Source organism: Triticum aestivum, chromosome 3B (assembly GCF_018294505.1).
Source record: "Triticum aestivum cultivar Chinese Spring chromosome 3B, IWGSC CS RefSeq v2.1, whole genome shotgun sequence".
Lineage (NCBI taxonomy): Eukaryota > Viridiplantae > Streptophyta > Magnoliopsida > Poales > Poaceae > Triticum > Triticum aestivum.
Genome location: NC_057801.1, coordinates 771,587,899 through 771,609,650, shown reverse-complemented (window position 1 = coordinate 771,609,650; position 21,752 = coordinate 771,587,899). Strand labels below are relative to the sequence as shown.

The 21,752-nt window shown below is 46.8% G+C and overlaps 1 long non-coding RNA gene across 1 annotated transcript; it reads left to right on the top strand.

Moving 5' to 3' along the window:
• Positions 1 to 19,886: 19,886 nt before the first annotated feature.
• LOC123066483 (uncharacterized) lies at positions 19,887 to 21,054 on the top strand. Its single transcript, XR_006431351.1, has 2 exons — positions 19,887 to 20,181; positions 20,482 to 21,054. It is a non-coding gene; the product is annotated as an uncharacterized lncRNA (long non-coding RNA).
• Positions 21,055 to 21,752: the final 698 nt, after the last annotated feature.

The window sequence follows — 21,752 nt, the reverse complement described above, 5'->3', positions numbered from 1 at the left end:
GGATTTGGCGACCAAGAGTGAAATTATCAAGCAATGTGCAATCACTGTCAACGTGAATCAGATACTGACCAATAAGCATCTGCAGGAGCACTTCACCATCCCCCAAAACAATGTCCAAATGATAGTCATCATGGTTTTCAAAGTTGTGCCAGATTGTTTCAAGCGGCAGTCAGATTCGGTACTTAAAGTGCCAAACCTCGCTTTCGTAGTCCCGCAACACCCGTATATCAATAGTTTCTTTTTCTTTCAGAATTGAATACACATTAATACTTTCCATACCTCCGTAGATGCTAAGTGTGCCATATATATCAAAGATATATTCTTTGGTGGAAACAGCTGGAGCACGCATCCGCCGAAACGACTCAGCTATGGTGTCAAATACTACTATCGGTGGTTGAAGGCCGAAGATTTGGTCCCTGGCTAGGAAGACGGGTAGGGTGGGCTGGCCGACGTGGTGTGCCAGGAGGAAGCCAGTGGTGGAAATGGCGCAACGCCATCCGCAACAGACGGCTTGGCAGCGCAGGAGGGATTTCGGGGGCAGGCAGATGAGGATCTCCCAGACAAGGATCTCCTCCGGGAGGCCACGGCCGCGACGGCGACAGAGCCTTGCCGCCTTCGCCATGGTCGCCAAGATCTGGAGGAACGAGACAAGTTGTGGTTATCTCTCTCGGGAAGACTTGGACTTGGGCCCTGGTTCGTCTGCAACTTGTAAAAGACTTTGGTTTCCCCTTTTAAATGGGTTTTTATTTAGGATGCTGATAAGTGCCACACGTGTAGTATATTCGACATGCGCCCACACACCGTGTGTGGTGTGAGCAGGAGGCAGCCCACATGGGATGTGCGTGGGCGGATATTAGAATTGCCCACACGTGTGGGCGCGGCTACTTCGTGCCACACGCCAACAAGTACTACTCATCTTCACCCCGCGCGTGTGGCACGAAGCAAAAATGCCCACACGTCCTAGCGCAACTACGTTAGGTACACCGCAGGATGACGATGTAGTTGCCATCTTGGTTGGCAGATGTAGTTATCCGGGATGGCAAGTGTAGTTGTAAAAGCATAGCAACTCTATCTGTTTTGGTTAACTATAGTTGTCATGTCTAATTTATGGTAGTTGTGGCGTGTAATCAAACCGTAGTTGCCGTGTGTGATTAACTACTTGCCACATATGGTCAAATAGTAGATGACATGTGTGTTTATCTAGTTGCCATGTGTGGTCCAACTACGTGTGTGATTAACTACTTGCCACAAATGGTCAAACAGTAGTTGCCATGTATGTTTACCTAGTTGCTATGTGTGGTCCAACCATAGTTGTCATGTGTGTTTATCTAGTTGCCACGTACGCGCAACTGCAATTGCCGTCTAGCAAAAAATCACAGTTGCCATGTGTGTTTACCTAGTTGCCACGTTCGTCTAACTGCAGTTGCCATCCACAACGTAGGAGTGTCGTGTGGGCGAAAAGTAGTTCGCCCACACGCGCATGAACTAGGTGGCTGGCTGTGTGGGCAGAAACTAGTTCGCCCACACAGCGCAGCTGGCAAACAGCATGGTGCTAGCGTGTGGGCAAACTCTCCAACGCCCACACACCAGCCCCGTCCTACGTGGCACACAAAATCAACCTTTTTATGCCAAGATTCGCGCAAAAGGCACTGAACGACGATCGAGGTGTGTGGGCGAGTTGGGTAACGCCGACACGTGTGGGCGTTAGTGTTTCCGTTTATTTATCATAAATTCTATCTAAAAGGAAAAGGGATCATTGTCCTATCCTAATGTACCTGCAAAATAAAGCCAAAATAGCAATAAATAAAAATAATGCTAGATTGTCTTACCAAAACGATAAAGATATTAATATAAAGAAATCATGCTACCACTACAAAATATATGTGCAGTTAACCTAGAATGTATCACGTCATGTCGACTGCAAAGGTGCTTATGTGATGGCTAATTTTCTTTTCTTTTATTTTTTGTTCCGCTTCACTAAAAATAAGTCAGGGTACATGTTTCTTCACTTACGTATTTCTTTTTAATGAAAAGGCGATATTTCCGCCAAGTTCTTTCTTGAAAGAAAAGGGAAAACCCTTTTTCTTAGTGGATTATTGAGAATGGACCCCATATCAGCGATTAAAAAATGTATGCATGTATATTTTTTTTTGCAGAATAAACAAAATGTCACCTGCCACATCAACTAAGCTTGATCCTCTGCTAAAAAGAAGTTAAATAGCTTGTTATGCAAAAAAAATTACAAGTCATGCATACATAATTCTTTTGGGGGATGCACTTATTAGCAGACATAAAAATATTCAACATGAATTATCTAAGCGGGAGAGAAAAAAAATGAAAAATGAATGACAAGAACTCTGCTTGTTTCATCCCAAAAATCTAACCTGGGAGAGAAGAATGAGTGAGGATAGTTAAGCGTGTTTCAACAATATGTTGGTGTTCTTGCTCGGCAATATGTCTGTGAGGGCATGATACACGACGTGTAATACCTTCTCTTTGGAAATACCTAGATGGGCGATGATATTATCATCCCCAATCGACCTAAAGCCCTTAATCTTGGTGTTATGCATGCGCTCAACATGTGCTTCTGGAAAGTGTAGAAGGCTTGCTCTACGTTAGATTTACGTTGTGGGACATTAATCCATGTAAACCGGCTATAATTACGGGACCAAAAACACCAAAATGAACAAGTTCAAGAGGTGTGTGAGTAATGTAAGTGGAATCTCAAGATGGTAATTTATCAACTTTTGCACATTGACATGCATCAGACACACTCAAGTCAAGAAAAGTTCCACAAGAGAATTCATTTGACCTAAGGAATGACTCGACAACCCTTCTGGTCATGAGTGGATTCGCGAGAAGGCAATTTATGAACTTTTGCACATTGACATGCATAAGACACACTAGACACAAGAGAAGGTGCACATAGGAATTCATTTGACCTAGGTAATGACTCGCCAGTGCTTTTGGACACATGACCTTAACCTTCGGCACAACAGATCTGGCGAGAGCATGGCACCAGAGACAGTTCCATACCTCGACGCGTTGGACGAGGACTTGAAGGTTGGCATCGGAGAGAGCTTGATTCCTTGATGCGTTGGACGAGGACTTGAAGCTTGGCACCCTGTGACGATAGAGACTACCATGGCATCTATTGTGTGTGATGCATGTCAACGCGCAAAAAAAGTTCAGCAATTACCAAGCAAAATATATTGCTTTTGCCGTAAGTAGTACATCGATTCTTGATTGCCAGGGGAGGGTGCGGGGGGTGCTCGGCGCGGTGGATAGGGCCGGGGAGGGTGCGGGGGGTCGGCGGCGGCGGTGGAGCGGGGGAGGGTGCGGTGGGTGCTCGGCGGCGGTGGAGCGGGGGAGGGTGTGGGGGGTCGTCGGCGGCGGTGGAGCAGGGGAGGGTGCGGGGGGTCATCGGTGGCGGTGGAGCGGGGAAGGGTGCGGGGGGTGCTCGGCGGCGAGGGGGATCTGGCGAGGGGGATAGCGATCGAGATGGAGGGGGATCGAGATCGAGTGTCCTCATGAATATTCAATATTTTTTCATATTGAATATGAAAAAATATCATCAAATTTGAAAAAAAAATCATGAATTCAAAAAGTGCCCATGAAATTTAAAAATATTCATGAGTTCAAAAACTATTAACGAATTCAATACTTTTTGTGAGTTAGAAATTCAATGCCATAATAAACATAAATAAATATTCATGAGGAGACTAGAACAGAAGAAATATCATTTCAATATGTCGAAATACAATCGAGAAATGAAGGCTACAATTTAAATACAATCGATCTTAGCTAGCTATCTATTCACAATCTTTTTGCCCTTATTTTTCCTAGATGGAGTTCTTTTCTTGAACGGATGTCCTTTAGGTAGGGTGGTCCTGCTTCTTCTTGTGGTGTATGCTGGTACTTCATCGTCGTCGTCATGTTCTATCTTCGAGTCGCCGTACTTGTCAAAGTCTTGCTCATTGGCGACTCCATCCATTCCGATGATCTTCCTGTTGCCTCTCCTCACGATAACACGACTGGGCTTTGACGGGTCGGTAATGAAGAATCATTGGTCCACTTGGGAAGCCAGTACCCATGGCTCATTTTTTGCGGTGACGTTTGCGCCCGCGGTCTTGGATTTGGCTTCGGGTATAACCATGGTGGTGAAACACCGGTCTTCTTTTATGAAGCTCTTGGCCCATCTGACACGGAACATCGGGACCTTCTCTCCAGCGTAGCTCAGCTCCCAGATCTCCTCGATCCTTCCGTAGTATCTGTCCTTGTTGTTACCGGTGTAGGATTCCATTGTTACCCTGGAGTTCTGATAACCATCGCTCTTCATGTCCTTTCCCTCGGTGTAGAATGTGTAGTCGTTGATATCGTACGCCTCATACGTCATCAGGTTGTGCTCGGCGCCCTGTGACAAGGCGAATATGAGTTGTTCTTCCGCGGAAGAATCCTCATGTAAAGGGTACGACAGAAGCTTATGCTTGAAACAACGCGTGAAACCTGAGTTGTGCTCTTTGATTATATCTCCTTCCGTCCTCTGTTGGCCTTGGTTATTGTACGTCTTCTCAATAAAGGTTTTGTGCTCTACCACCCAAGGATCGACCACGTCTATGTGTTGTAGCGCGACTAGGTTTGCTCTTTCAAAGTCGCTGAGTCGACCCTCAAAGTCGACATGCATTTCGCGGCGACCCTCACGGTGACCCCATCCAGCGAGCCTGCCGAGGTGCCTGTTGACGGGCAGACCAACGGGGTTCTCGATGCCTAGATAATTCGTGCAGTAGGAGATGCACTCTTCGGTCAGAAAGCCCCTGGCTATGCTTCCCTCTGGACGTGACATGTTGCGAACGTATCCTTTGATGACACCATTCATCCTTTCGAATGGCATCATGCTGTGCAGGAACGTCGGCCTGAGTTGGATGATATCCTCCACGATATGGACCAGCAGATGCACCATAACGTCGAAGAATGCAGGCGAGAAGTACATCTCAAGCTCGCATAGTATCACCATGATCTCTTCCTGTAGCCTTCTGAGCTGCCTCATGCCAACCGACTTCCGAGAGATGACGTCAAAAAAGTTGCATAGGCCAAATAGCATTTCATGGACGTGCGCGTCCATGATCCCACGGATTGCAACTGGAAGTATCTGCGTCATCAGCACGTGACAGTCGTGAGACTTCATCCTGCTGAACTTCTGCTTCGCTGAGTCTAGGTATCTACTTATCTTCCCCGCGTAACCGTAAGGAAGTTTTACTCCTACGAGGCAGGTGAAAAACTGATCGATATCCACCTGACTTAGAGTGAAGCACGCGGGAGGGAAGTCATTTCTAGTCTTCTTGGCCTTTTTGCCTTTGCGACGACTTTCTGTGTCCTACTTCACCTCATCATCATCATCATCATTAACGTGAAGCTCCTCCCTGATGCCCATTGATTTCAAGTCTGCCCTTGCTTTCGGCCCATCTTTGGTCCTCTCTGGCATGTTGAGCAGGGTACCAAGCAGACTCTCGCACATGTTCTTCGTGATATGCATGACATCAATGCTGTGAGGCACACGGTGGATCTTCCAGTACGGCAAGTCCCAGAAAACAGACCTCGTTTTCCATACCTTCAGCAGCGGCTCTGGCGCCTTTCGCTTCTTTCCCGGCTCTGGTGCCTTTTCCTTCTTTCCTGGCAGTGGGCAATCTTTCCAATTTTTCAACAGCTCGTCTATTTCCTCCCCGCTCCTCGTACACAGGCGTCTTCGAACAGATCCTTGCATTTCCATCATGTGTCATCATCGTCAAGCCACCTTCAATGTCCCATGAACGGTTTTCGAAGACCCGGGATCTCTATCTAGCTGGCGATACGTTGTGTCATCCATGCACCTGACGCATCCAAAAAATCCGTGGACCACCTACCCCGCGACATATCCGTAACCGAGATAGTCCTGCACCGTCGTGAGCAGTGTGGCTCTCATAGGGAAATATTCTTTCTCCACGGCATCCCACGTATTGGATGGTGTTTTTGACAACGTGTCTAGCTCCTCTTTTAGCAGCCCCAGATACAGATTGATGTCGTTCCCTGGTTGTTTCGGCCCTTCAATTAGCATACTCATGTGAATGTATTTCCTCTTCATGCACAACCAGGGGGGAAGGTTGTACATCCACACAAACACAGGCCAGGTGCTATGTGTGCTTCTCTGGCTGCCAAACGGATTGACTCCATCGGTGCTCGCGCCCAGCACGATGTTCCTTGGATCGTTCCCAAATTCTGGGTGTTCGAAGTTCAATGCTTGCCACTGGCTCCCATCCTTAGGGCGACTCAGCATATTGTCTTTTTTATTTATCTCCAGATCATTTGCGTCATCTTCTTGCTTCTTCTCCTCCCTATCCGCGTGCCAAGGCAGGAGCTTTGCTACCTTAGGGTCCGTGAAATACCGCTGCAGACGAGGAGTGATTGGAAAGTACCACACCACTTTTCGAGGAGCTTTCTTCCTCTTCTTTTCTCGAGTGACGCCGCACACCGGACATATGGTAGACTCCGCGTGCTCGTCCCGATAAATGATGCAATTGTTCATGCACACATGGTATTTCACGTGCGGTAAATCCAGAGGACCAACGATTTTCTTCGCCTCCTCGAAACTGGTCGGGCACTTGTTCCCCTTGGGAAGACGTTCGTGCCAGAATGACATGTTCTTGTCAAAGCACGCGTCGGTCATTTTGTGTTTTACCTTCATCTCCAGAGCCTTGAGCGTTACTTTCAGGCGGGTATCCTCGGGCCTGCATCCTTCATACAATGGAGTAACCGCGTCTATCTCCAGTTGATCCAGCTTGGCTTTCTCTCGGGCGGCAGCTCTTGCGTTATCCGTCTGCTTGAGAAGCAGCTCTTGAATATGAGGGTCCTGCACCACGCCCATCGATGGTCCATCATCGTCTGCTCCGGCATCTTCATCTTCATGATCATGCCCTTCGTCTGCTCCGGCATCTTCCTCATCATCATGTTCGGCATCTTCTACATGATGACTGTGTACTGCATCTACTTCGTGATCATGTCCTGGAGATTCTTCGTCTTCTCGCCCGCCCTCGTCGCGGTTGTCTTGCTGCCCTTCCTCATTTCTTGCCCGGCCCCCATGGACGACTTCATAATCATCTTCATCACCTTGCCATCGATAGCCATCCATGAAACCACGCAAGAGCAGGTGGTCCCACACCTGTATGGAATCCGGGTCCATAAGGCTCCTCAGCTTGCACCTTCGACACGGACATCTTATCTCCTTCTCTTTCTTTTGAAGCATCTCGGCCTTCGCGGAGATCAAAAACCTATTCACGATGCCTTCGGTCATCGTGCGGACCATGGTCTCCTGCGGGGTAGAGCAAAATGATATTTTAGAACCAAGAAAAAATTTGGCATGACTTTGCCTAAAAATAGGACCAAAAAGAATGCATAGTGTCAAATTCTCGCCGAAACGGAAATGAATCAACATTCCGGCAAAATATTGGCAACTATCGCATTTCAAATATCGGTACCTGCAGACACAAACATATATGCAACACCACAAACATATGCAACACCACAAACATACATAGATCTAGCTAGGCAATAAAAAGTGCATGTGCACGTTGTTGGAGGGAGAAAAAAGTAGATCTACAACATAAAGAAAGCTTTCCCCTTACTTACCTATCAAAAAAGGTAATTTAGCCACTTAATTTTGGATGAATCTATGGTGCATATGAGGTGAGGAGGAGGAGGCAGCCGAGACAAGCCTGGAGGAGGAGGTGGAGAGAATGAAGTGGGGAAAGTGAGTGTGTAGGTTGCTGTCCAAAATATCTAGCTGGTCCCAGATTACTAATGGCACACCACCTACAAATGCGCCATTAGTAACCTTGGTTACTAATGGCGCACTAGCTGGTGGTGCGCCATTAGTAGTTTTGAAAAAAAAAAGATAGTAGTGGTGCACGGGGTGTCTGGTGCGCCATTACTAGTTAAAACTAGTAATGGCGCATTGGGCCCTGGTGCGCCATTAGTATTTTTGAAAATAAAAAATTTGTTAGTAGTGGTGCACCATGGGTGTGGTGCGCCATTAGTGTCCATATCATCTATATCCCTTTTCCTAATAGTGAGTATATCAGTAGTATATTTGTCCTGTGTGAGAAGTATTCAATCCTTTACCTGTTTAACCTCTATACCAAGAAAGTAGTGAAGATCACTTAGATCCTTAAGAGCAAACTCCAGCTTCAGATCTTTAAGCAAATAGGTGGTGGCATCTATCTTAAACTAGCAACAATTATATCATCAACATAAACAAGCACAAATATGGTGATATTGCCCTTATTGTAAAAGAACAAAGAGGTATCTGCTTTAGATGGTGTAAACCCAAGTTGTTGTAACTGCATGCTCAATCTTGAGTACCAAGCTCTAGGGTCCTGTTTCAAACCATATAAAGCTTTATCCAACTTACAAACATGATGTGGTGTGCTTCGGTTCTCATATCCCGGTGGTTGCCGCATAAACACTTCTTCCTTAAGAAAACCATCAAGAAATGCGTTTTGAACATCTAGCTTTCGTACACTCCAACCTCTGGAAATGACAATAGACAACACAAGTCGAATAGTAGCTGCCTTAACCACAGGGCTAAAGGTATCTTCATAATCAATACCAAATCTTTGTTTAAACCCTTTAGCAACTAATCTAGCCTTGTACCTGTCTATACTTCCATCGGATTTTCTCTTGATCTTGTACACCCATTTACAATCTATAACATTGTCTCCCTTCCATGGTGGTACTAAGTGCCAAGCTTTGTTTTTCATGAGTGCATTGTATTCATTATCCATAGCCTCCTTCCACTCTTTATGATTAAGGGCATCATGCAAATGTGTCAGTTCACCAAGACTACTAAGAAAAGCTCGTTTGACTCTGTCATACCTTACTGTGCCATCAGTGTACTCTTTTGCCTTGGTAATACCTGACTCTGATCGAGTATGTCAACGAGGAGCTGCTGGTGAAGTTTGCACAGAAGATTTCGCCGTAACAGACGCTATTTGTTGCACCACAGAAGATCCAGCTGGATCAACTGCAGCCGAATCAGCCGTTGGTTCCCGATCCGGCTCCCGGTCTGAGGGGGATCACGACCCAGACGCGCCAAACGTCCCGCTGTCGGCTACTGGGTCGGCCCATGGGCTAGTGGCGCACGGTGATTCGCTCCCTTCCGTGCCTGGAGAGATGGGCTTGGCTACGGGCCCCGCAGTGCGGGAGCTGTCGGCCACCAGCACATCTGGAGCAGTGGGCTCCACGAGACCGGACCAGTCGGACACTCGAGCGCGATTGGCTGCATGCGGGCGATCACAATCGTCCTCGGATCGCACGTCAATGGAGGCGGCAAGGTTAGCGCGGGGATCTGCCTCGGATCAAACGCCGCTGCCGCCCGAATCTGCATGGGATCCGGCACCCCTTTTGTCTGTTTCTGCACACATAAAATCACGACCTGAATATGCACAAATATCACTAGAATCCAAATTTTCTATGCAATTCTTCATAGGATCAGCTGTAGTTAATTCGCCCCTGTGATCTGGAAGAAGTGCTATTTCAGCACATAAGAGAGCTAGCTCCCGCATTTGGATGAAGTTTGGCAAACGGAAAAAGGGATTCATCAAAGACAACATCTCTAGAGATATAGATACGTCCAGTGGCATTCTCTAATCATTTGTACCCTTTGTGGAGATTACTATATCCAAGAAAAACGCATTGGGTGGACCAAACCTCGAGTTTGTGGCGATTATATGGACGCAAATTTCGATAGCAGGCACACCCAAAAATTTTGTGGGAATTGTAGTGAGGTGTTTGATGATAAAATCGCTCTGATGGAGTAGAGTTGCCAATGACTTTACTAGGGAGGCGATTTATAAGATAGGTGGTTGCGATGAATGCTTCATCCCAATACTTGAGGGGCATGGACGCATGTGCAAGTAGAGAAACACTAACTTCAACAATGTGGCGGTGTTTTCTCTCGGCAGTTTTGCTGGTGAGCATGAGGACAAGAGACATGATGTTTAATGCCTATGCTACGAAAGAAAGAGTTGAGCTTCTCATACTCCCCTCCCCATTCACTTTGGACTGCCAAAATTTTCCTATCAAAATATCTTTCAACAAGCTTTTGGAATTCTTGAAACAGAGAAAACTTCAGATTTGTGTTTTAACAAGTAAATCCAAGTAAACTTGCTATACTCATCAATGAAACTGACATAATATTTTTTTCTTCAAAAAGAATCTCTAGCATGACCCCATACATGACTGAAAATAAGCTCTAAAGGAGCATGACACACTGTTTGACCTAGGGATAAGGGAGTTGATGACTCTTGGCACATTGACAAGCTTCACAAACAGACTCGCTGGATTTACTATGTGACAATGGCAAATTGCCTTTATTAACTACTTGTTTGACTATGACACTACTAGGAAAAGGGCTATAGATAGGATTGATACTAATGGCGCACCAGGTAAGCAGTGCGCCACTACTATATACTAATGGCGCACCGGTTGGAGGTGCGCTATTAGTGTGGAAGACACTAATGGCGCACCAGGCACACGGTGCGCCACTAGTATTGATTTTTTTTCCATTTTTCCATACATTCTAATGGCGCATGATGTCAAAGTGCGCCATTACTAGTTCTAACAAGTAATGGCACACCTTATAAATAGTGCGCCATTAGTATATAATTTTTTTACTTTTTTGCAAAACTGCTAATGGCGCACCGTGTCAAAGTGCGCCATTAGTATATATTTTCATGGACACTTTTTGATCTCGATCTCGATCCCACCCGCACCCTCCCCCTCTAGCTCCACCGCCGCTGACGACCTAGCGCAACCCTCCCCCGCTCCACCGCCGCCGACGAGCACCCGCCCCCCCGCACCCTCCCCCGCTCCACCGCCGCCAACGGGCACCCCCCGCACCCTCCCCCGCTAGCTCCACCGCCGCCGACGACCCACCGCAACCCTCCCCCGCTCCACCGCCGCCGACGAGCACCCGGTCCCCTGCACCCTCCCCCGCTCCACCGCCGCCAACGGGCACCCCCCGCACCCTCCCCCCGCTCCACCACCACCGCCGATGATATTTTCAAGTAACAAATTTAAACATATTTTTTAAAAAATTATTACTATTTTTATTAAAAAAATATTACTGTTATTATTTAAACAAGTTTGAACATATTTAAACACAAATAAATATCAAACAGGATTTAAAATGCATAAAAAAATATTGGGGAGCCTGGGAATCGAACCCAGGACCTCCTGGTGTGTGTGCTGCGTACTGACCAGTCGGGCTAGTGGGTGGGTTCTTTTTGATCTCGATCTTGATCCCACCCGCACCCTCCCCCGCTAGCTCCACCGCCGCCGACGACCCACCGCAACCCTCCCCCGCTCCACCGCCACCGACGAGCACCCGGTCCCCCGCACCCTCCCCCGCTCCACCGCCGCCAACGGGCACCCCCCGCACCCTCCCCCCGCTCCACCGCCACCGCCGATGATATTTTCAAGTAACAAATTTGAACATATTTTTAAAAAAATTATTACTGTTTTATAAAAAAATATTACTGTTATGATTTAAACAAGTTTGAACATATTTAAACACAAATAAATATCAAACAGGATTTAAAATGCATAAAAAAATATTGGGGAGCCTGGGAATCGAACCCAGGACCTCCTGGTGTGTGTGCTGCGTACTGACCAGTCGGGCTAGTGGGCGGGTTCTTTTTTATCTCGATCTCGATCCCACCCGCACCCCCCCCCGCTAGCTCCACCGCCGCCGACGACCCACCGCAACCCTCCCCCGCTCCACTGTCGCCGACGAGCACCCGGCCGCCCGCACCCTCCCCCGCTCCACCGCCGCCAACGGGCACCCCCCGCACCCTCCCCCCGCTCCACCGCCGCCGCTGATGATATTTTCAAGTAACAAATTTGAACATATTTTCTAAAAAATTATTACTGTTTTTATAAAAAAATATTACTGTTATGATTTAAACAAGTTTGAACATATTTAAACACAAATAAATATCAAACAGGATTTAAAATGCATAAAAAATATTGGGGAGCCTGGGAATCGAACCCAGAACCTCCTAATGTGTGTGCTGCGTACTGACCAGTCAGGCTAGTGGGCGGGTTCTGTTGTAGATAGGGTTAGGTGGTATATAACCTAACAACTCGGGCTAGATTAAATTACTTATGGCGCACCCTTCGGTGGTGCGCCATTGCTATGGATGTACTTATGGTGCACCCCTGGGTGGTGCGCCATTGCTAAGCCTCCCCCACACTAAAATCCCCAATCCCCAATCCACACTCTAATCCCTCCCCTGCCTCATCTCACCCGCCGACCACCACTTCCCCCGTGCTCGCCGTCCCCGGCCGTGCACCCGACCACCCTCCACCGCCGACCACCTCCCTCACCGTCCTCCCTCTGCCCATGCCCGCGCCCTCGCCGTCCCCCTCCCCCCGCGGCCCCGCCTGCGTCCCCCTTCCTCCCGAGCGCGACAGCTAGGGTTCCTAGCTGCCGCAACCGCTGCCGGCCCGCTGCCGCGAGCGCGCCCAGTCGGCTGAAACCTCCGCTGCCCCGCCTCCAGTACAGGCCCCTGCAGCAGCCGACGAGCGCGGCCCCGACACGCCCACCCCGCCTGCCCCTACCGTCCTCCACCATCGGTCACCTCCGCAGCAGCCGGCGAGCCAAGGACGGTGCCGTGACCCTCGCCACCACCTCCCGCCATCTCTTCCTGCGCGTGGCCAGCGGCTGCTCTCCTTCGACCGCGGCCTGGGGTGAGCCTCTCTTCCTTGCCTCTATGCTTCTTGTCCATGTCACTGTTCCCTGTTCCTCTCTTGTTACACGGATCAATGGATGTTAGATAGATGTATGTATGTTGATGTTAGTTAGGTATATGATGCTTGATGGATGGATGGATGAGTTGTGCTAGTTGCTTGCTAGATGGATGGATAGTAGTTTGGTTCTATTTTTGCTGGTGTTTGGTTCTAAAGATGGGTAGCAATTATAGTAGGAAGATGATGCATAGTAGTTTTATGTTGTTGTAGTAGTTGTAGTTGTAGATACAGTAGCAGTATCATGTGCTACTATTGTAGATACAGTAGTTGTAGGAACATTAGATACAGTAACAAGTGTCATGTTGTTGTATTAGATACAGTAGTAGTATCATGTGCTGCTGAAGATGAGTAGTTGTAGGAAGATGATGCCCTAATGGTAGTGACATGAATATTTGGCCTACCTTTTTTCTTGTAGAATTTTTTTATTGACGGTATAAACGAATCAGAGACTCTCTAGGTAGGTTCTCCTAATTAATTAGAAATGATGCATCTTGCAATTAGGGGGAATATTGCAACCTGCTGCTAAACTAGATCATGAATATGTCATTGCTTTTCAGTGAGCTCCTAAGTGTACAAGGCAGCAAGGAGCAAGCGCGTCATATATAATAATGTTGTGTTTGTTTTGGCTGACTTTGGGAACAGATTCAAAGACAAATAAAAAATTCAGAAAAGAATTTTCCTCTCACTACATCTCTGTCCATCTGGTTTGTCGATGTTGGTTCACTAATCTTAAGCCCATCATGTTTGTTGGTTCTTTGCTGTCATGTTGTTATTACTTCCATTAGGGCATCTGTTGGTTCATTAACCTTTCTAACATCTGCATATTTCAGGTTTCCGAGGAGGTAAAGGAAGTGAAGTTCAGACAGTGCAGCAGCAACAACACCTCCAAGGTGAGAAATATGTTCCTATTTATCTTTTTTTGCTCAAGTTCTTCAGTACATCATATAATATAGAGAAGTGCAGATCAAGTGGTGCAATCATATACATCTGCCACTTAAGTCATCCTTCCCTTTAAGCAGAGTGATGCCTTTCGATGTCACACAATAATGTTTGTTGCAAGAACATTCTACTCTTAGTGTTCGTTTGTTTACTGCATAAAAATATATAGTTTTGCTGCTGTTATGCCTGTATTCACTGCTGCTGCTGCTGCTGTACTTGTGATGATGTTGTAGGTACCCCGAGAGGCCCTTGAGTTTGCCGGAATGTCGATTAACTTCCGTTCCGGCAAATTCGGGTACTCCATATGTCCTATTTTCAGCAAAGGTAATGCTGAAATTTTCCGTGAATTTTAGCATGACTTTGCTAAAAATAGGACATATGGGGTACTTGTGACTAATGCCTGTTATCATGCATGTTTTATGATCTGTTGTAAGGGTACTAATTGGTCTCTTCTGCTGCTTATCAGAGATGGCGGGAAGCAGCCACCGCCGATCTGCGACACCGCAGTACGAGTTGGATGCTTATGAGTTCTTCACTATCATACTTGAGACTTCAGTATCATCCATGACGCGGGTATATAAAACGAGAGATCTCCCCCTCACCCATCTCATTATGATATTTGTTGTTTGCTACATCACTCATTGTCCCAAACTGTAGAGGTTGCCTGACAGTTTTATGAACATGCTAATGGGTGAAGATCCGCCAAATAATGTGAAGTTGCGACAGGCCGGCAGCGGGTTTCGCAGGCAGTGGGATGTGGAGTTGGTGATCAAGAAGGGCCACATGTACTTGTCTCGTGGGTGGGAGAAGTTCTACCGTGCCTACGACCTGCGGCTGGGGTACTTCCTTCTCTTTAGGTACGACGACGACACCACCATGCTCATCGTGAAGGTGTTCAACACGACTATGTATCGCATGCGCTACGCTGCCGATGATGGTGTCGGTACGTTCTGCCTCTTCTTATTCCTCTATATTTGGCTTTGTCTCACATCAATTGTTAATGGTCATTGTTGCATTTTGGACAGGTAATGGGAGGAGCAGCAGCGACACTGGCTACAGCCAAAGCAGCAGCCACTATGGCTGTAGCGAAAGCAGCAGCGATTCTGGCTGTAGCGAAAGCAGCAGCTATTCTGGCAGCAGCATAGACAACAAGAAGGATGATCCGGACTGGAGTGCGGGAGAAGAGGAGCAGAGTGAGGATGAGGACCTGCAGGATGACGATGGGCATCAGGCTGAGGATGACCTAGCGCTGGTGGTGGCTGACCAAGGGCAAGAGATGGTGGTGGCTGACCATGGGCAAGAGATGGAGGTGGCTGAGGATGAGCTAGCGATGGTCGTGCTTGAAGGTGGCCTCGCGATGGTGGTGGTGCCTGACAATGACCATGCACCGGTGGTGGCACCGGCGATCCCACAGCTGGGAGACATGACCACGCCAATTGTGGTAGAAGACTACATCCCACTGCCTCCACCGCCTCGCCGCTCTTGGCGCATCAGGGAGAGGAAGGAGAAGGAGAAGGAGAAGAACAATGCATGAGAACTGAACTTTGTCAGGTATGTCAGATCTCCTATAGGTTAGTTATCCAAAATGATATATATATATATATATATACTTAGTTACCTATGTTATCTCTAATATGCTTAGTTTCCTATAGGTTAGCTTCATTTTTACCTAAGTTGGCTCTAATATACTAACTTAGAGCTTATATGCTTAGTTTCCTATAGGTTAGCTCCAAAATAACTTATGTTAGCACAAAATGATCAAGTTTACATAATAAGCTTATAGTCTTTTTCTTATTCTTCTTCTTTTCCAAAATGACATAGGTTAGCTTCATTTTACCTAAATTGGCTCTAATATACTAACTTAGAGCTTATATGCTTAGTTTCCTATAGGTTAGCTCCAAAATAACTTATGTTAGCACAAAATGATCAAGTTTACATAATAAGCTTATAGTCTTTTTCTTATTCTTCTTCTTTTCCAAAATGACATAGGTTAGCTTCATTTTACCTAAGTTGGCTCTAATATACTAACTTAGAGCTTATATGCTTAGTTTCCTATAGGTTAGCTCCAAAATAACTTATGTTAGCACAAAATGATCAAGTTTACATAATAAGCTTATAGTCTTCTTATTATTCTTCTTCTTTTCCAAAACTCTTCTTATTCTTCTTCTAGTGTTCTTCTTCTTCTAGTATTTTTCTAGTCTTCTTCCTTTTCTTCTTCTAACTTCTTGTTTATCATTTTGCAGATTTGATTTAATTGACGGAAGCTTGCGTGGATGGAGTGCTTCTTTTCCATTTGTGTTTTTATTTTGCATCAATGTGAAACTTTTGTGAATTAATGGATAACGGTGTTGGATGAACAATGCGAAACTTTTGTAATATGTAACGATGGAACTATGTGTTGGCTATGTATGTATATATGATGGAACTTGTGTGTTGGCTATGTATGTATATATGATGGAAATTGTGTGTTGGCTATGTATGTATATATGATGGAACTTGTGTGTTGGCTATGATTGTTATATGGATGCTTGTTGTATATATATGTGTTGGATATCTCATAGGTGAAATAGTGACCTGAGATTAAGGAAAAAAAATTAAAAAAATTGTTACTAATGGCGCACTACCATGTGATGCGCCATTAGTATAGAAGACACTACTAGCGCACTGTGGGCAAAACTAATGGCGCACTATACGCCATTAGTAAAAAATTCTAGTGGCGTGATACTAATGGCGCACTGGTAATGCGCCATTAGTAGGCAAAACCAGTGCGCCATTAGTAGGCCCTTTCCTAGTAGTGTGATTGATGATGGGTGTCCTAATCTTTGATGCCACCGTACCAAAGAGAGCTTGATGATAGAATAAACATGGCGACGCTTGCGGTTGAAAGCTCCGTATGATATGGGATAGAGCCCTCCAATGCATCTACCGTGATGAAGGAGTTCCCTCGTTGCCTGATCCTTTATAAAAAAGTAATGAGGGTGAGTTTCAAAGAAGACATTATTATCGGTGGCTAAACGAGACATGGATGAAAGGTTTTTATCGGCTTGTGGTACATGAAGAACATCGTTTAGAACAAGATCATGTTTAAGAGTAGGGGAATTAATAACAGCTTGACCGATGTGTCGAATATACATACGTCCACCGCTTGCAGTATGAATTTGGTCATTGCCAAGGTATTTCTCCCGGAGAGCAAGTTGCTCTAGTTCGCCAGTAACATGGTCCGTTGCACCAGAGTCGACGTACCACACGCCATCGCCCCCTTGCTCGCGCATAGCTGCAGCAACAAGGCGTGTATCGGAGACAAAGTCTTCATCATACCGGTGCCAGCAATCCATGACTTCATGGCCTGCCTTTTTGCAGAGTTGGCACCGAGGACGCCCCCGGGAGGAAGAAGGGCAACGGCTGGAGTTGTTGTTGAAGCCGCCGCCCGCTGGTTTGTTGGTGTAGTTGCTGCAGTTGTTGTAGCCGCCGCCAAAGCTGTTGTAGCCGCCATCACCCGGAGAGTTGCCACACCCGCGCCCACCGGTTTGGGACTGGCCCTGGTGACCGCGACCACGGGAGACAGCGTTGGCAGAAGACTGGCGGAGATTGGTGCCATGGAGGAAGCTGAGGCGGGCGTCAAAGCTCACGAGCTGGCTGTAAAGCTCCTGAAGCGTGATCGGTTCCACCCGAGCAGCGAGTGCCGAGACGACAGGGTTATATTCCATGTCCAATATGACGAGGATTTTGGAGACTATCTCCGGATCAGAGAGCGCAGCGGTAGTGGAGGCAACTTCATCTGTGAGACTTTTGATTTTGCCAAGATACTCGGCCATCGTCATGTTATCTTCTGAAGATTGGTCAGCTCGATGCGGGTGTTGATGGCTGAAGCTTGACTCTGAGCAGCAAACATGGCGTGGATTGCACGCCAAACTTCGTCATGCGTCTGTAACGTGTCGACCTGTGCAAGTATATCACGGGAAAGAGAGCCCATCAAATATCCTTGAAGTTGTTGATGTTGTGCATACTAGAGGGATCTTGTAAAGTTGGCCACTTGCTCTTCTTTGCCGTCCTTGGTGATGATGAGGGTGGGCGGCGGCGCCGGACTCTTCTCGTCGAGGTGATGTTCCATCTGTGCACCTCTGATTTGCGGCAGCACGACGGCCTTCCAGAGAAGAAAGTTCCCCCTCGTCAGCTTCTCCTGTGGTGGTGGTCCGAGGGACGCAGTGGTGGTGGTGGATGATGAGGAAAAGGTGGAGGAGGAGGTGGTGGAAAGTGCACCCATGGTGCTGGGCGACATGGCGGCTGAGGTGGTAGACATGCTCTCGATGGAGGAAGGTAGCTAGATGTGCTCTTGTTGAGGAAGAGACTCTGTTACCATGTAAGATATTATGGGAAGCGTAGAACCCTTTGCTCGGGTCGCATTGCATTATATTGGAGACATGCCATGGCTTACAAGAATAGATCGATCGTAGATTGATTGGGTACAGAGAGGAAATCGGGAGAAGTTGGCAACAGAAGAAGAGATAGAATAGATTACAACTTAAAGAGAATTCTATCCCTATACAACTTATTCTAACACAAGGATCTATCTGCTTTATGCATTGTTGTTGCATTTCACAGTCCAACATGTGAAACCAAATTGCAACCTCGTAGTCGTAGGTCACAAACTGACACCGGAAGTATAGTTGCATGAAATCAGGCTGAAGTGACTACTGCCTGTGTTGATGCTAAAATCAACAAGTCATTTTGCTTTGCTTTTGAAATATTGCCAAGTAATCGTCCTCGTCTCTCTATTCAATTGAGCCGAGGAATTGACTTTGCTTCATTTTATTTATCTATCTAGTGGTCTTCTTAGTAGTCAGTTGTTAGCAATTTATATGCCTCATAACCCTCTTCCTTGAACTGAAGAATTGACTTTACCTTACTATGTAGTGGTCTTTTTAATAGTCAATATTTAGGCAGCTCTCTGTTTCTACCCCACCCCCGTTATAGCTGACAATGACAACATGCAGATTTTCATCTTTGTTAACTTGCAAGCTGCATTTGATTCTTACAGCGCCTTGGAGCAGTACTCAATGAAACATTCTGTTATAATTCATTTTTCATCATGAATCAACTGCACCTGTTAAGTTCGTCCTTATGGAAACTAAGATGCTTGCCATTATAGCGAGAATCCAACATGGTTACATGATTTTCGTCCAACCGTCGCGCATCTTCCATAATTTGGTTTACTACTATTTATGGTGAATTTAATATGGTGGAGGATTTTGCAAAATGAGGTAGCTTTGTCTGTCAAACTATGGCATACTGTTCTAGTTTTTTCTGTTCAAAATAGACAGTTTGCACCATCTCTTCACGGCTTAGCATTGCCAATTAGGTTATATTGAGACTTTCAAATGTTAGTTGGATCAGATCAGCATCTTCTAGACCTGAAACAACAGACTGCCAGTTGTAAATTCTTCTGTTGGGTGTACCAGCAGCTGGAGCTTTTATATCAAAAAAAGAAACTGAGTTTATAGGGCGTGAACATTTGGATTTTGTCCGACCGCCGTGTGGCTCTTCTCCACGCCGTGGGATCTGATGTTGCCATGCACGCATCAGATGACATCGTGGATGCCGGGTCAAGTGCTATTCTAGCTATAAAAGAAAAGCAATTGATGCTTTTGTTGAGACATAGTCGCGACAGGGCTGTTGATATGTCCCTGTGAGGTGTATATACTCACATTCTCTGTTTTACCACTCTGTTTCTTAAGATGGGACAGATGTGTTGATTGGATGAATGTTCAGACTGAACTTGGCCATGCAGATATAATCAATCACCTTGAACTTGAACGTGTCCTTGTAAAGTCAAGAGTAACCTCAGAATTCAGAGTAGTAGTTGGAACATTGATCAGTGGGTGGGAGTCATAGGTGATTCATGGAATGGCAGGTACTAGTTCTCAACCTTCTCAACGGCAGGTACTAGTCCTTGTAAAGTCAAGAGTAAGCTTAGAATTTAGAGTAGTAGTTGAAAGATGGAACATTGACCAGTGGGTGGGAGTCACAGCCTCATAGCTGATTCATGGAATGGTAGGTACTAGTTCTCAATGTGCATCTATAAATTCTTGAGCTTAAATTGCTGCATCAAGTCTAAGAAAGATTGTACCCGCATGATTTTGTTCTTGTGAAGCTTAGTTAGCATTCAGCAGCAGTACCTATTGGCGCTATGGACCCGCATGGGCATGGAGGACCAGGTGGAGGAGGCCCTGTAGGGTGGGGTCCGGTACCACCTGGAGGGCCTGGATTTCTCGGTGGCCCTGGCCCTGGTTCTTGGGGGCCTGGATTTCCGGGTGGCTTTGGCCCTGGTTCTTGGGGCCCTGGATTTCTCGGTGACCCTGGCCCTGGTTGGGGATCTGGATTTGGTCGCTTTTTCGGATCCTGGTAAGTTGAATCATTATCTAATTGATGGAAGTTTAAAGTTTGCATTGTGCTATCGATATCATGAATGCATTCAGTTAGCATATCAATTGCTATTCTTTGATTCTTTCTAAAAAAAAGTCTATCCTTCACTTGGAGACCGTTAGTGGTTAAGGTGTCAAGTGTAAAATATTCAGCATAAACTCAAAGTTCAATTCCAAGCTATGAAGCATATACTAGTCGTTTAGTTTTGTACCTCTGAAAACCCTCATGGTTTAGATGAATATATACATGTGCAACTCTGAACAAGTATTTCTTCTACAGCTTCTATCATCTCTGCTGCTGCTGCCTGCTCCAGGACTGCTGTGGCCCTCTATTCGGACACCCAGGCCCAGGCGGTCCACCACCCCCTTTCTGATAGCCTACCGAGCTGGGGACCTTATCTATGGCGAGAAACTATTCCTGGGCTAAATATATTCACTGAAGAACCCATATGGGTGAAGATATTACATCTTGGATATTTCCCTTGCTACTATGTAAATACTAGTGAAAATAAATAATGGTCTTTGTATGTCTCTGATGGAGATCGTTGCTTCAGTCTTAGCCTCTTAGGTAGTACCGGGTACTAGTGTTATTTCGGATACTGAATGCAATTATCAGGGTTCTCTAAACTTTGTAGTACCTTGCTGATGCATTTCACCGCCTAGCATGTGAGATAAGCTACAATCTCATGGTAGTTCACAAACTCACACCAACCGGGGTAAATAAGGCAGAAACTGCACCGGATGATCTCTCTAGCCAGCATCAACCCATCCTGGAGCTAGTAATCCATTCCAGAGGGTTCTGTTTGTTTGTATTAATTAGACTTCTGCAATGAAAATGTATTTAACCCTTGAAGCATTGTTGAAGAGAGATTTTCCTCTATTTCTTGAACTGAAGGATTAACAGTACCTCTTTTTATCTAGTGGTCTTCTTAATAGTCAAATTTTGATGTGTTTCCTACCGTCTATTGTAGTTGTAGCTGACAGTGAAAAGAGGCAGATTTCCCTGGCAATTGGTGACCATATCAAAACAAACAGATTCGCCCCCGCCCCCGCGTCGTCCTCCCCCTAGGGCAACTCAGGCGGCCAGAAACCTAGCCGCCGCCGTCGCAAACTCCATCCTCCTCTCCCTCCGCCGCCGCCGGAAGACGCCGCCGGGCTAAGCCCGGTGGCCGACGGCGGTGGCGGGGGATCTCCTCTCTCGCGCGTCTCCGGGGTGGGGCGGACCCCAAGGCGTGTGGTGGCGCGACCGACCTGGGATCTGCGGCGCGACGGATGGCTGCAGGCGGCGGGAGGCCGGCCCGTCCTCGGACGGCGACGGCTTGGCGCGGGAGGCCAGGGCTGCGGGCGCAGCGGATGGCCCTTCGGGCGGCGGCGGCGGCTGCGGCCGGCTTGGCTGCGGTGGCGTGCATGCTGCCTTCAGATCGGCGACGGCGGCGTGGAGGTCCTGGTAGTTTCGTCGACGGCACCTCCGATTGGATCTGTTCTGACCGGTGTAGCCGGCGGTGGTGGTCATCTCTTCCGTCAGAGGTGGTCGGCCTAAGGCTGGGTGTT